This window comes from Oncorhynchus kisutch, linkage group LG5, assembly GCF_002021735.2.
Source record: "Oncorhynchus kisutch isolate 150728-3 linkage group LG5, Okis_V2, whole genome shotgun sequence".
NCBI classification, from domain to species: Eukaryota; Metazoa; Chordata; class Actinopteri; order Salmoniformes; family Salmonidae; genus Oncorhynchus; species Oncorhynchus kisutch.
The window spans coordinates 26781560-26792353 of NC_034178.2; positions in this window are offsets into that span (position 1 = coordinate 26781560).

The following is a 10794-nucleotide window of genomic DNA, read 5'->3' on the forward strand; positions in this document are numbered from 1 at the left end:
GAGATATATGCAAATTAATATTAATACGATTTAAATGTAGATGTTTTTTGCATTGGATATGTTTACCATATCATATGGAGACAAAAACATAAACATTTTACCTTATCATAAGTAGACATAATTGCAAATTATTAAATCATTCCAATAGAAATAAAAAAAACAATTTAGTTACGAATTTAACTTTAATTAAATGAGTTGACTCTTCACATGGGATGATTTCACTGAACAACAAAAGAAAGGGAATATTAAATGATCCTCAATGTTCCATTACATCTCCCAAAAACGTTTTCAACATTCATCTGTAAAATGTTAGTCTAGAAACTAAAGCTTTGGTTGTCTTCCTCTCAGGCTTCCATGTCTTCTCCCTGGACATCCTCAATGTCTACATCTTGACCATCAGACTCTGAGGCCTCATCTTCACTGTCACCTTCCAACCTCGTTGAGGATGGCTTGTTGTCAGACTCAAAAAGCCTCAAATTTGCCTGGATGGCCACCAATTTTTCAACCCTTGAATTGGTCAGCCTGTTGCGTGCTTTCGTGTGTGTGTTCCCAAACAAGGACCAGTTGCGCTCTGAGGTGGCTGATGTTGGTGGGATTTGGAGGATGATGGAGGCAACAGGGGAAAGAGCCTTAGATCCACAAAGTCACTTCCATCAGGTGGCTGATGAGATATGTTGGCATGACTGCCATATTACAACTCCATCCCAAAGCCCTTGCTTGGAAGTATACTTCGCCAGACTGCCAAGAACCTTGCCCTCATCCAGGCCAAGGTGGCGAGACATGGTAGTAATGACACCATAGGCCTTGTTGATCTCTGCACCAGACAGGATGGTCTTGTCATCATACTTGGAGTCCAACATGTACGCTGCTGCGTGTATGGGCTTCAGACAGAAGTCTTTTTGATATATTTCAGAACTCCAGTTTCCTCTGCTTGGAGCAATGTTAAGGGAATTTTTATCTATAATGACTAATTATGTATACATTTCAATCAGGATGAATTAAAGGACTATTATGTTACTGTACATGTATGAATTTTCTCTCTTGCTCTCAGTATTGAATATTATGTAGTCAGGAGTTTAGAACAATGCCTTGGTACAAATGAATGAACTATCTCCAGATGGCAAGGACGGACTAACTCCAGACTGTCTAGAATGCTAATCTACACTGACTGACCTTGGCTCTAGGTGAGGAGGGAAGGCTTGAGAACTATAGGGCCTTTCTACCAGTGTCAAGAAGAGATGGAACATTCAGAAAATGCTGACGCCATTTTCAGTTTATAACCTGTGGTAAAATGTGTATGAACTCAGTACTCTCTTGAATTAAAGGCTTTTACCTGACTTTTAAGACCGGGGCTCTGTCCATTCTTATAAAATATAGGGTCTTACAAACCCTTGCATTGACAGAGTGTTTAATTTTGATTGGGAATTAAAACAGAGGAATTTAGAATTCCTTCAACAAGCAACAGTGAAGTGGGCAGGGCAGTACGGATTTCTTCTCTTACATCTACAAGCCGAGTCTAAACATCAGACAGGATGGCATTGTCTCCATCAATCCGTGCAACGGCTACTGCTATAGGTTTCAGGCTACTTACCACTGTCATGACATTGGCCTCTTTGGGTATAGTAAGCCCCATCACCCTCTCCCTGCCTCCCCCTTGCCTCCTTCAACTAGGTTGCTGTGGTCAGAGAGGTCGTAAAATCCCGAGGATCTCCTCATGGACACACAGTATAGAGAGAGTAGATTTTCATGGAGAACAAAGGAAATCCTTCCACCTCACAGAACTTGAGGTACGAACAAATTTCATGTTCCAGAGAAAGTATAAAAGATCGGTGAAGAATCCAGCTACAAACTGGTCCGTTTGTCACAATTTGGGGAAGCTCATGGGAGACGGTGTGGCCACATTACCATAACGCTGTTTATATAATAGCCCCAGATATGAGGTTTACATGTAATTGTTGTATAAGATGAATGAGTGAGTATGACACTGTTTACACAATTTTACAATGTGATTTTGGACTGTTTAATGAAGGAAAACTCAAAAAGGGAATTGGATTTGAACTAAATCAGAGGACCGCCCCTGAGCCCAGTTAGGGTCAGACATCCTGGGACAGCCTTTTCTGCCATTCCAAATAAAAAACCCACTCGGGTTTTCGATCAGCAGACCGAGCTTACCTCAATTACGAGATGGCTAAAGGTTGCAGACCATGATTCTCTCAATCAAGGGAGGACAAAAAGGTTGCAGACCATTGCTGAATCTTTTAACCATACCACGTGGTTAAACTCTTAGACGATTGATACCGACAGAATAAGAACAAGTCTTTGATATTAATTACTAGTCTGCAGCTAGGAATTTGGCATCATTGAACGCGAAGAACGACAACCGCCGAAACATCCATTCTATAACAAATGTCACTCTGAACTATCCCCTCTAACCACAACCGAGAGAGAGAGGGAGAGAGACGGACAATTCTACAAAATAAATGAACTTTTCACCAGCGATCAAGACGACACACTGAGCGTAAATATATATATTGATTGCAATTGTTCCCGAATGAGTGAGCGTTCATGTGCAAAGGATTAGCATTTCAATTGTTATAATTATCACTCTGTAGTGACTTCTTAGTCGACCCCCACTTCCCCTTTTGTCTAACAAGCCGCCATGCCGGTTTAGCCCACTAGGGCACATTCTCCTATCGTTTCATGTAACCACATTTACCTTGTTTGTTTGTTTGTTTATGCATTTCTGTGAATTACTTAGTTAGTAATAAATAAATGATTTAAGACAATTGATGTATGGATGACTCATAGTGAAGACAGGGTTCGTGCAGATAACCAACAATTTACGACGTTTGGAATGAGACTAACGTGAGGTAAAGTAAATAATTCATTAATTCGAAGACTAATTGATCAGATAAAATATCTGAAAAGTTATTTCAGGAAATTATGACTTTGTAATCTGAATATTTTTCCTTGGTGCCCCGACTTCCTAGTAATTACGGTTACATGAGTCATCAGTTTAATCGCGTAACAACTAATTACAGAGAATCTTTGATAAAAAACTATCAGTCTTCACTTAATGATAGTAAAGACATGACACCACTCTCTCCCAAAATACATCATCCAGGAGGATCCTCTTGATGGGGCTGTCCATATCGGCAGACTGTGATATGGCCATTTCTTGGAGAGACTCCTTCCCCTCCAAGAGACCTCCAAGAGACTGTCAAACATGATGACAACACCACCCCAATGGGTTTTGCAAGGGCAGCTTCAATGTGGTGCTCTCATTCTGCTTGGTGAGGTAGATTGCTGTTTTAACTTGATGACCCTTCACATACCTAACCATTTCCTTGGCTCTCTTGTAGAGTGTATCTATTGTTTTCAGTGCCATGATATCCTTGAGGAGAAGATTCAATGCATGAGCAGCACAGCCAATGGGTGTGATGTGAGGGTAGGACTTCTCCACTTTAGACCAAGCAGCCTTCATGTTCGCAGCATTGTCTGTCACCAGTGCAAATACCTTCTGTGGTCCAAGGTCATTGATGACTGTATTCAGCTCATCTGCAATGTAGAGACCGGTGTGTATGTTGTCCATTTTGTCTGTGCTCTTGTAGAATACTGGTTGAGGGGTGGAGATGATGTTGTTAATTATTCCTTGCCCACGAACATTCGACCACCCATCAGAGATGATTGCAATACAGTCTGCTTTCTCTATGATTTGCTTGACCTTCACTTTAACTCTGCATCCAGCAAATTAGTAGATAAAGCATGTCTGGTTGGAGGGGTCTATGCTGGGTGAAGAACATTCAGAAATCTCTTCCAATAGACATTGCCTGTGAGCATCAGAGTTGAACCAGTTGCATACACAGCTCGAGAAAGTCATTTATCAGCATTTCTCTGACGACGTTCCTCCCTTGAGTCAAAAAAACGTGGGATCCAGGAGGACCATGAGCTGTTGCTATCGATAAGGTGTCTGTTTAATCATTTTCACCTCGAATAGAAGTAGAGGGACTTTTGTCAGAGGTTGCTTGTTGTGAGCGCTGAGGGAACTTTATGCATTTGGCCAGATGATTCTGCATCTTTGTAGCATTCTTCACATATGATTTGGCACAGTATTTGCAAATGTACACAGCTTTTCCTTCTACATTAGCTGCAGTGAAATGTCTCCACACATCAGATAGTGCCCATGGCATTTTCCTGTAAAGAATAGAAAGAAATTAGTTTAAAAAAAAAAAAAATAACATGTACAGATAAATAGTTAAGCAGTTAGATTAAACAACTCCTTTGTAAGATAAATGTTTTAAAATGAAACATGTATGGAAACAGGTGAATTAACACTCAGTTAGCAGGCTCAAGTAAGCTAAAACATGGTAGCAAAAACTAACTAGCAGAAATTGTTGACAAGTTAGAAACACACTTTGCTGTAGGCTACTATTTACTAGTTAACAACAAATCATGCATGTCATATAAAATATATTCATGTCACCAAGTATTGTAATCAAAACTTTCCAGAAAGCATGTAATCCTTGGCTCAGACAGTGTAGTAGTGTGGGCTCAATATAATCTCATTAGTGTGCAAGATCTTGAGAATCAGCTGTACATGTGATGGAAGAGTACACTGCACATGTGATGGAAGAATGCACTGTGCATGCAGAGGGTTGCAATTCCATTGAATTGGGGATAGTTTAACCAAAATATGCCACAAGACCTAGAATTGCCTTATGGGTATTCCACAAAAAAAGGTTCACTATTTTAAGCTACATTTTTTTGGCTCATTGTTCTCTAGCAACTCCTTGTGGCAGACTGGGTGCCTGCAGGCTGACCTTGGTCGGCAGTCGAATGGTGTTTCCTCCGACACATTGGTGCAGCTGGCTTCCGGGTTAAGCTGGCGTGTGTTAAGGTGCAACATTAGGTGGGTCATGTTTCAGAGGACGGATGACTCCACCTTCATCTCTCCCGAGCCCGTTGGAGAGTTGCAGCAATGAGACAAGATCAAAATTGGGGAGAAAAAGGGAGGTAAAATACAAAAAGAAAAAAAAAAGAAAAATAAGAGGCGAATGATTAAATCACAGTTCACCAAAAACAAAAGGTTAGCTTGGGAAATTCCGCCCTTGTCAATCTGTTGCCCTAGGTGACTGCCTATTCCTGCCTAAAGGGTGGGCTGGCCCTGCATGTTGCAACATGGTCTTTGTGTGTGTGTGTTAAAGTAAAGGTATTCTTTCTAAATCGTCTATAAAGAGGTGAATAATTACATCACAGTTCACCTAAAACAAAAGCAATATGAATTGAAATCTCAGAAAAGCCTTGATTTTGTTTATGACCCTGAAGTCAGTGTGTGTTCTGGGTTCTTAATGCTGGACGCCGATGTAGGCCTACAGCTCCCTCATTAACACAACAGGGACACGATGAAACAAGGCGGCGGGCATGTACTACCATATGGCATATGGTTGGTAGAGAGCTCGGTAAGCCTCAGTGATAACAGCTCAAGAGACAACATCAGTCTGGGCGTGGGTCCCCCTGAAGACCTCATAAAGGACAAGCTAACAACTTGCACTAGAATTTCATTCAACTTATCACCAACCACTCTTAGTGTATTTACACTTCAGAAAATGTATTGGCCTCCATGCTTCTGAATTGCTACGTCATGTGTAAACAACTGGTTGATGGCCTTCCATCCGCCAGTGCGTGCACACTTTGGTCGTATGTTTGCAGGATAGGGCTTGTCCATGTAATGCAATGTCCATGTACAGGCTGACGGCTTGACACACTTCCCAGCTGTTGTTCCAGACACTAAGGAAATGGCTCAAGAGCAAATATCAGATCAAAGATAGGCATTGGTTCAACAAGGAGGTCAAGGCAGTGAAGTGGATGGTTGCTTTTATTATTTGGAGGAAAGTGCATTGTGTTGTATGGAAGTCAGAGGTTAAACATGGATGATGTTTGTCCTTGAAGAAAGCATGCTGTAACGGATCTCTTCCTCCTCTTTTGAGGAGGAGTAGCGAGAAGGATCGGAGGACCAATTTGCAGAGTGGTAAGTGTTCATGATGTAATATTTAATTAATCAAAACTGGAACAAAACAATAAACGTGAATAAACGAAAACTGAAACAGTCCTGTCTGGCGACATACACAAAGACAGAAAATAAACACCCATGAAACACAGGTGGAAAAAGGCTACCTAAGTATGACTCTCAATCAGAGACAACTAACGACACCTGCCTCTGATTGAGAACCATACTAGGCCGAACACAGAAACCAACATAGACTGCACACCCCAACTCACGCCCTGACCATACTAAAACAAAGACAAAACAAAGGAACTAAGGTCAGAACGTGACACATGCTTGTACAATGTAAAACAATATATATTTTTTAACTTTAACACAAAGATAAACACATGTTCTCTGTGGTCATTTCATCTTGCGTCCTCTGTGTACAGAAACCTGAAAATAATATTTCATAAGAAAAACATTTCTTGGGAGTGTTTTCCACCTTTATGCCTTCAGAGCTGCCAACTCTCACGCATTGGCTTTGAGACACACGCATTTCACCCTCTTCTCGCTGTACACCTCTTACATCTCAGACATTGAAAAGCCCTGCTTTTATGTTTTTAATTAGTCTGTTGTATCGTCAGTGCATTCACTTTTCACCTGTGCAGCAAATCATTTAGAAATCGGAGCATCTTGCCCCTGCATTTAAACCTCTGTCTTTGTCATGTCTTGCCACAACACTGTGAACTGCTGCACTGTGACACCTATGATTGGTCTAGTTATGTAAGGGATCAACTGGATTGGGTGCACCTTTTTTACGCACCTCAAGATGAGAGTGAAGATGAATGGAGAGAGAAGGCGTTCTAGAAAGATAACACCGTAGCAGCACAGTTTACTGTACAATGTTGTCAACAAAATTAGGTTGCTGTTACTCCCTATCCCTGATGCAGAAAGCATCTTTTTTTGACAGCATTTACTAAAGTCTATTTAATCCCCACTTGTGTTAGTCCCCTTGTTTGGTGATTGGCATTTAGGCTGTGACAACGAAAAGGCAGCAGACAGACCTACAGTATGTTTTAGCAGGGAAGTTTGGTAGTGTGACCTGATTTGTAACTATGTCAAATAATTTCAGGTTGCGAACCCACAATTGTACATTTGATTCTAGAGAGGGGACAATACATTCATTTGGTTAGGGTATAGGGGGAGATGTAGATAATCTTTCCTTCAGGAGATTTTGTTATCTATTTACTTTATTTAGTTTGAACAGAGGAACAACTCTCATTTTTAACAATGGGCTAAAATATAAGGTTGCTACTGTGCTTGGCAGCAAGAAAACTACTGTTATTCGCCACAGTTATTTTATTATTCCACTTCTTCCCAATTTTGCCGTTGTAATCACATATTTGAAATCTGATATGCCTAATTGTGCCTTTTGAAAGTGAACTATACGAGACTATGTATTTTTTGCAGCCATTCATGGACAGTTTTGGCAAATAAGCATTGGATATTAAATGCTCCAAGAATCAAACCATCTGCACATGCTAGGCAGAGATTGTAGGGGTACTCACAACTCATAATCACATCCTATTTTGTCTATGTAGAGTAAGATGATGGCAAGGATCTTTGACTAGTAGGCATAAACCACTTGAATATTGATATTCATTCGATTTTTGTTGAAGTTTTGCTGATTTTGCGATATTAGCTCTATTTTAAAGAGATAGTTTACCCAAATTACAAAATACAAAATGTTTGCGTCCTTACCTTGAAAGTAGTGTATGGACAAGGAGACTGCAATCTATGATTTTGTTACCCACGGTCATCAACCATTAATATTACAATGGCCCATGTGTCACATACAACTTTCTACATGAGAACAAAATGTGTGTCAAAATCACCTAAAAAAAACGGTTATTTTTTTTTACATACTTGAAATTAACAAAGTCGTCTAATTTTGAGTGTTCATTTAATGTTCAAAGCATATATACCTGAATTGTTTTATTTTCCACCCTGGCCAATGGCCTAAGCCATTTCAAAATACATAGAATTGCAGGAAATTAGATTTAAAACAGTAAAATATTCCTGCAGGAGGACCCCTAATCCCCCATCTAGCGGTTGTGCCAGGAGGCAATAGAATTCACAAAGTTGGCAGCCGTGTGCCTGACAGACAACCACATCAATTAAAGATGGATTACCTGGATTAACGGGTAGGGTTTTATCCATAACATAGCAGTATATATTGTTGAAATGTTATTAATACCCCCAACAATGTATTTACCATAAACATTCCCCAAATTAAGTTTTCATTCTTGTCAACACAGTTTAGTTGGCTAATTTGTTGCACCACATTTAGTCAAAGTGATTTGAGGACATAATCCCATTAATTTCACTCTATCAACTGATAGAAGATTGTCAATGCCTATGCATATAAAATAAGTCAAGGAGCCAGAACAGTCCATCAACCCATAACTGAATGTATTATTCATGCCAAAAACACCGGCTCCAACCCTGGAAGTCACAGAGGGAGGTTACAGTGTGTTAAATAACATCAAGGTTCACGTTTGTAAATTGGAACTGTGACAACTTGATGAATTCTTAACTCTCCAAAATACTTGCCTCAACCATGAGAACGTTATTCTAAAGCAAAGTTTTCTAAACGCTTTAAGAACAACACCTTTTCTTCCCATGGTTCAAGTAACTGCCATGCAAATTTTTTCATATGGGATGTCGGCAAATCCAAAAACAAACAGAAGAGAGTGATGCCTGTACCACTCAGCTCAACTGAGATTCTTTTTTTTTTATGGCATTTGACTCATTGTGGTAACGTTGAATGAATGTGGTTACGATTATTTTTCAATTTAAAGTGTAGCTCCAATGCGTGATATTTCATAATTTTTGCAGGCAAGTTCAGTCTGGATATACTGTATAGTATTCCAATAGTCTTCATTCACACACTTAACTGCTTCATGATTCAATAAGCCACACACGCACACACACACACACACACACACACACACACACACACACACACACACACACACACACACACACACACACACACACACACACACACACACACACACACACACACACACACACACACACACACACACTCACTCACCAGCCTTGGGTCCATTATGACAGGTCCAGAGAGAGGAGGCCGTCTTTCGTGATTCCTGTGATTATTGCAGATGTAAAATAGCAGGGTTAGTGTGGTTTGTATTGGTGTGTCTGTTTAACAGTAAACACACGCCAGGATCAGTCTCTTTAAAGGCCCCGTGTCTATCCTGTGACTCAGCTAGCAGCACTCCCTCTCCCAATCTCACAATTACTCCATTCAAACACTGCATGCGTAATGATATCTAACTCACGCTCTCGTTATTTAAAAAAGAAAAAAAAGAAAATGAACTCTTATGGATGAAAAGGCACAGTTGATTAGAGATCATTCACTAGATTTGGCGGGATTAGAGCCACCTCTTTTTTTTCTGATCAGGCACCATATTCATAAAGCGTCTCAGAGTAGGAGTGATGTTCTGGAATCACGTCCCCCCTTCTCCTTGTTATCTTATTCATTTTGATTTAAAAGGTGAAACCGATACTAGAGCAGCACTCCTATTCCGAGACACTTTATGAATACGGGTCCAGGTCCCAGGAGAAGAAGAAGAAGAAGAAGAAAAATAAGAATTTGTCTTTTGCTTTTTCCGCCCAACACCTCCAATATACACAGTCAGCAGTAGGTGGCACCTAAGATATTGATGCCAGCAAGTGAAGGGAAGTAATAATTTATGTAGTGAAAATGACACACTTTCACACATTCCTCAGTGGTTTTGTGAAAGTGAAAGGAAACAGGATGCATCCTCAGTATCAGCACAAACAGCTTAATCCACTGAAGATTGTACAGTCATTGAAGTGATGCTCCAGAACTTTTGTATAATTTCAGACAGTAGTTTTGAAAGTGGTGCTCACGAGCCAAAACGGTTCCCCGTTTTGTGTGTACTACGTCATCCAATTGTGTACTACGTCATCCATTTTGTATGATATGTTACTATCTGCTTTTTTTTTGTTGCAATTCGTATGATATGATACTAATCCAATTCATAGAATATGTTACACATTGTTTGTGCTTAAGATACCAGACTGCATCTTTAAGGTATAGTGCTGCCTTTTGTCAGCAACACAGATTTATTGCGACATGCATTATCATGCTGAAACATGGTGATGAATGGTACGACAATGGGCCTCAGGATCTCATCAAGGTATCTCTGTGCATTTCAATTGCCACTGATAAAAGACAATTGTGTTCATTGTCCGTAGTTTATGCCTGCCCATGCCATAACCCATGTCACGATGGGCGTACTGTCAAATTCAACTAAAACGACTTTGGAGGTGGCTTATGGTAGAGAAATTAACATGACATTCTCTGGCTACAGCTCTGATGGACATTCCTGCAGTCAGCATGCCAATTGCATGCTCCTTCAAAACTTGAGACATCTGTGGCATTGTGTTGTGCGACAAAACTGTCCATTTTAGAGTGGACTTTTATTGTCACAGCACAAGGTGCACATGTGTAATGATCATGCTGTTTAATCAGCTTCTTGATATGCCACACCTGTCAGGTGGATGGATTATCTTGGCAAAGGAGAAATGATCACTAAAACAGGGGTAAAACACACACTAAAAGATCCCAGAAATGTTCCATACTCACAAAAAGCTTATTTCTCCCAAAACAATTGCACACATTTTAGTGTGTCAACGTTTTAGCACAAATGTAGTTCTGTTACAAAGTGGGATAAAATATTTTGGCACAATTT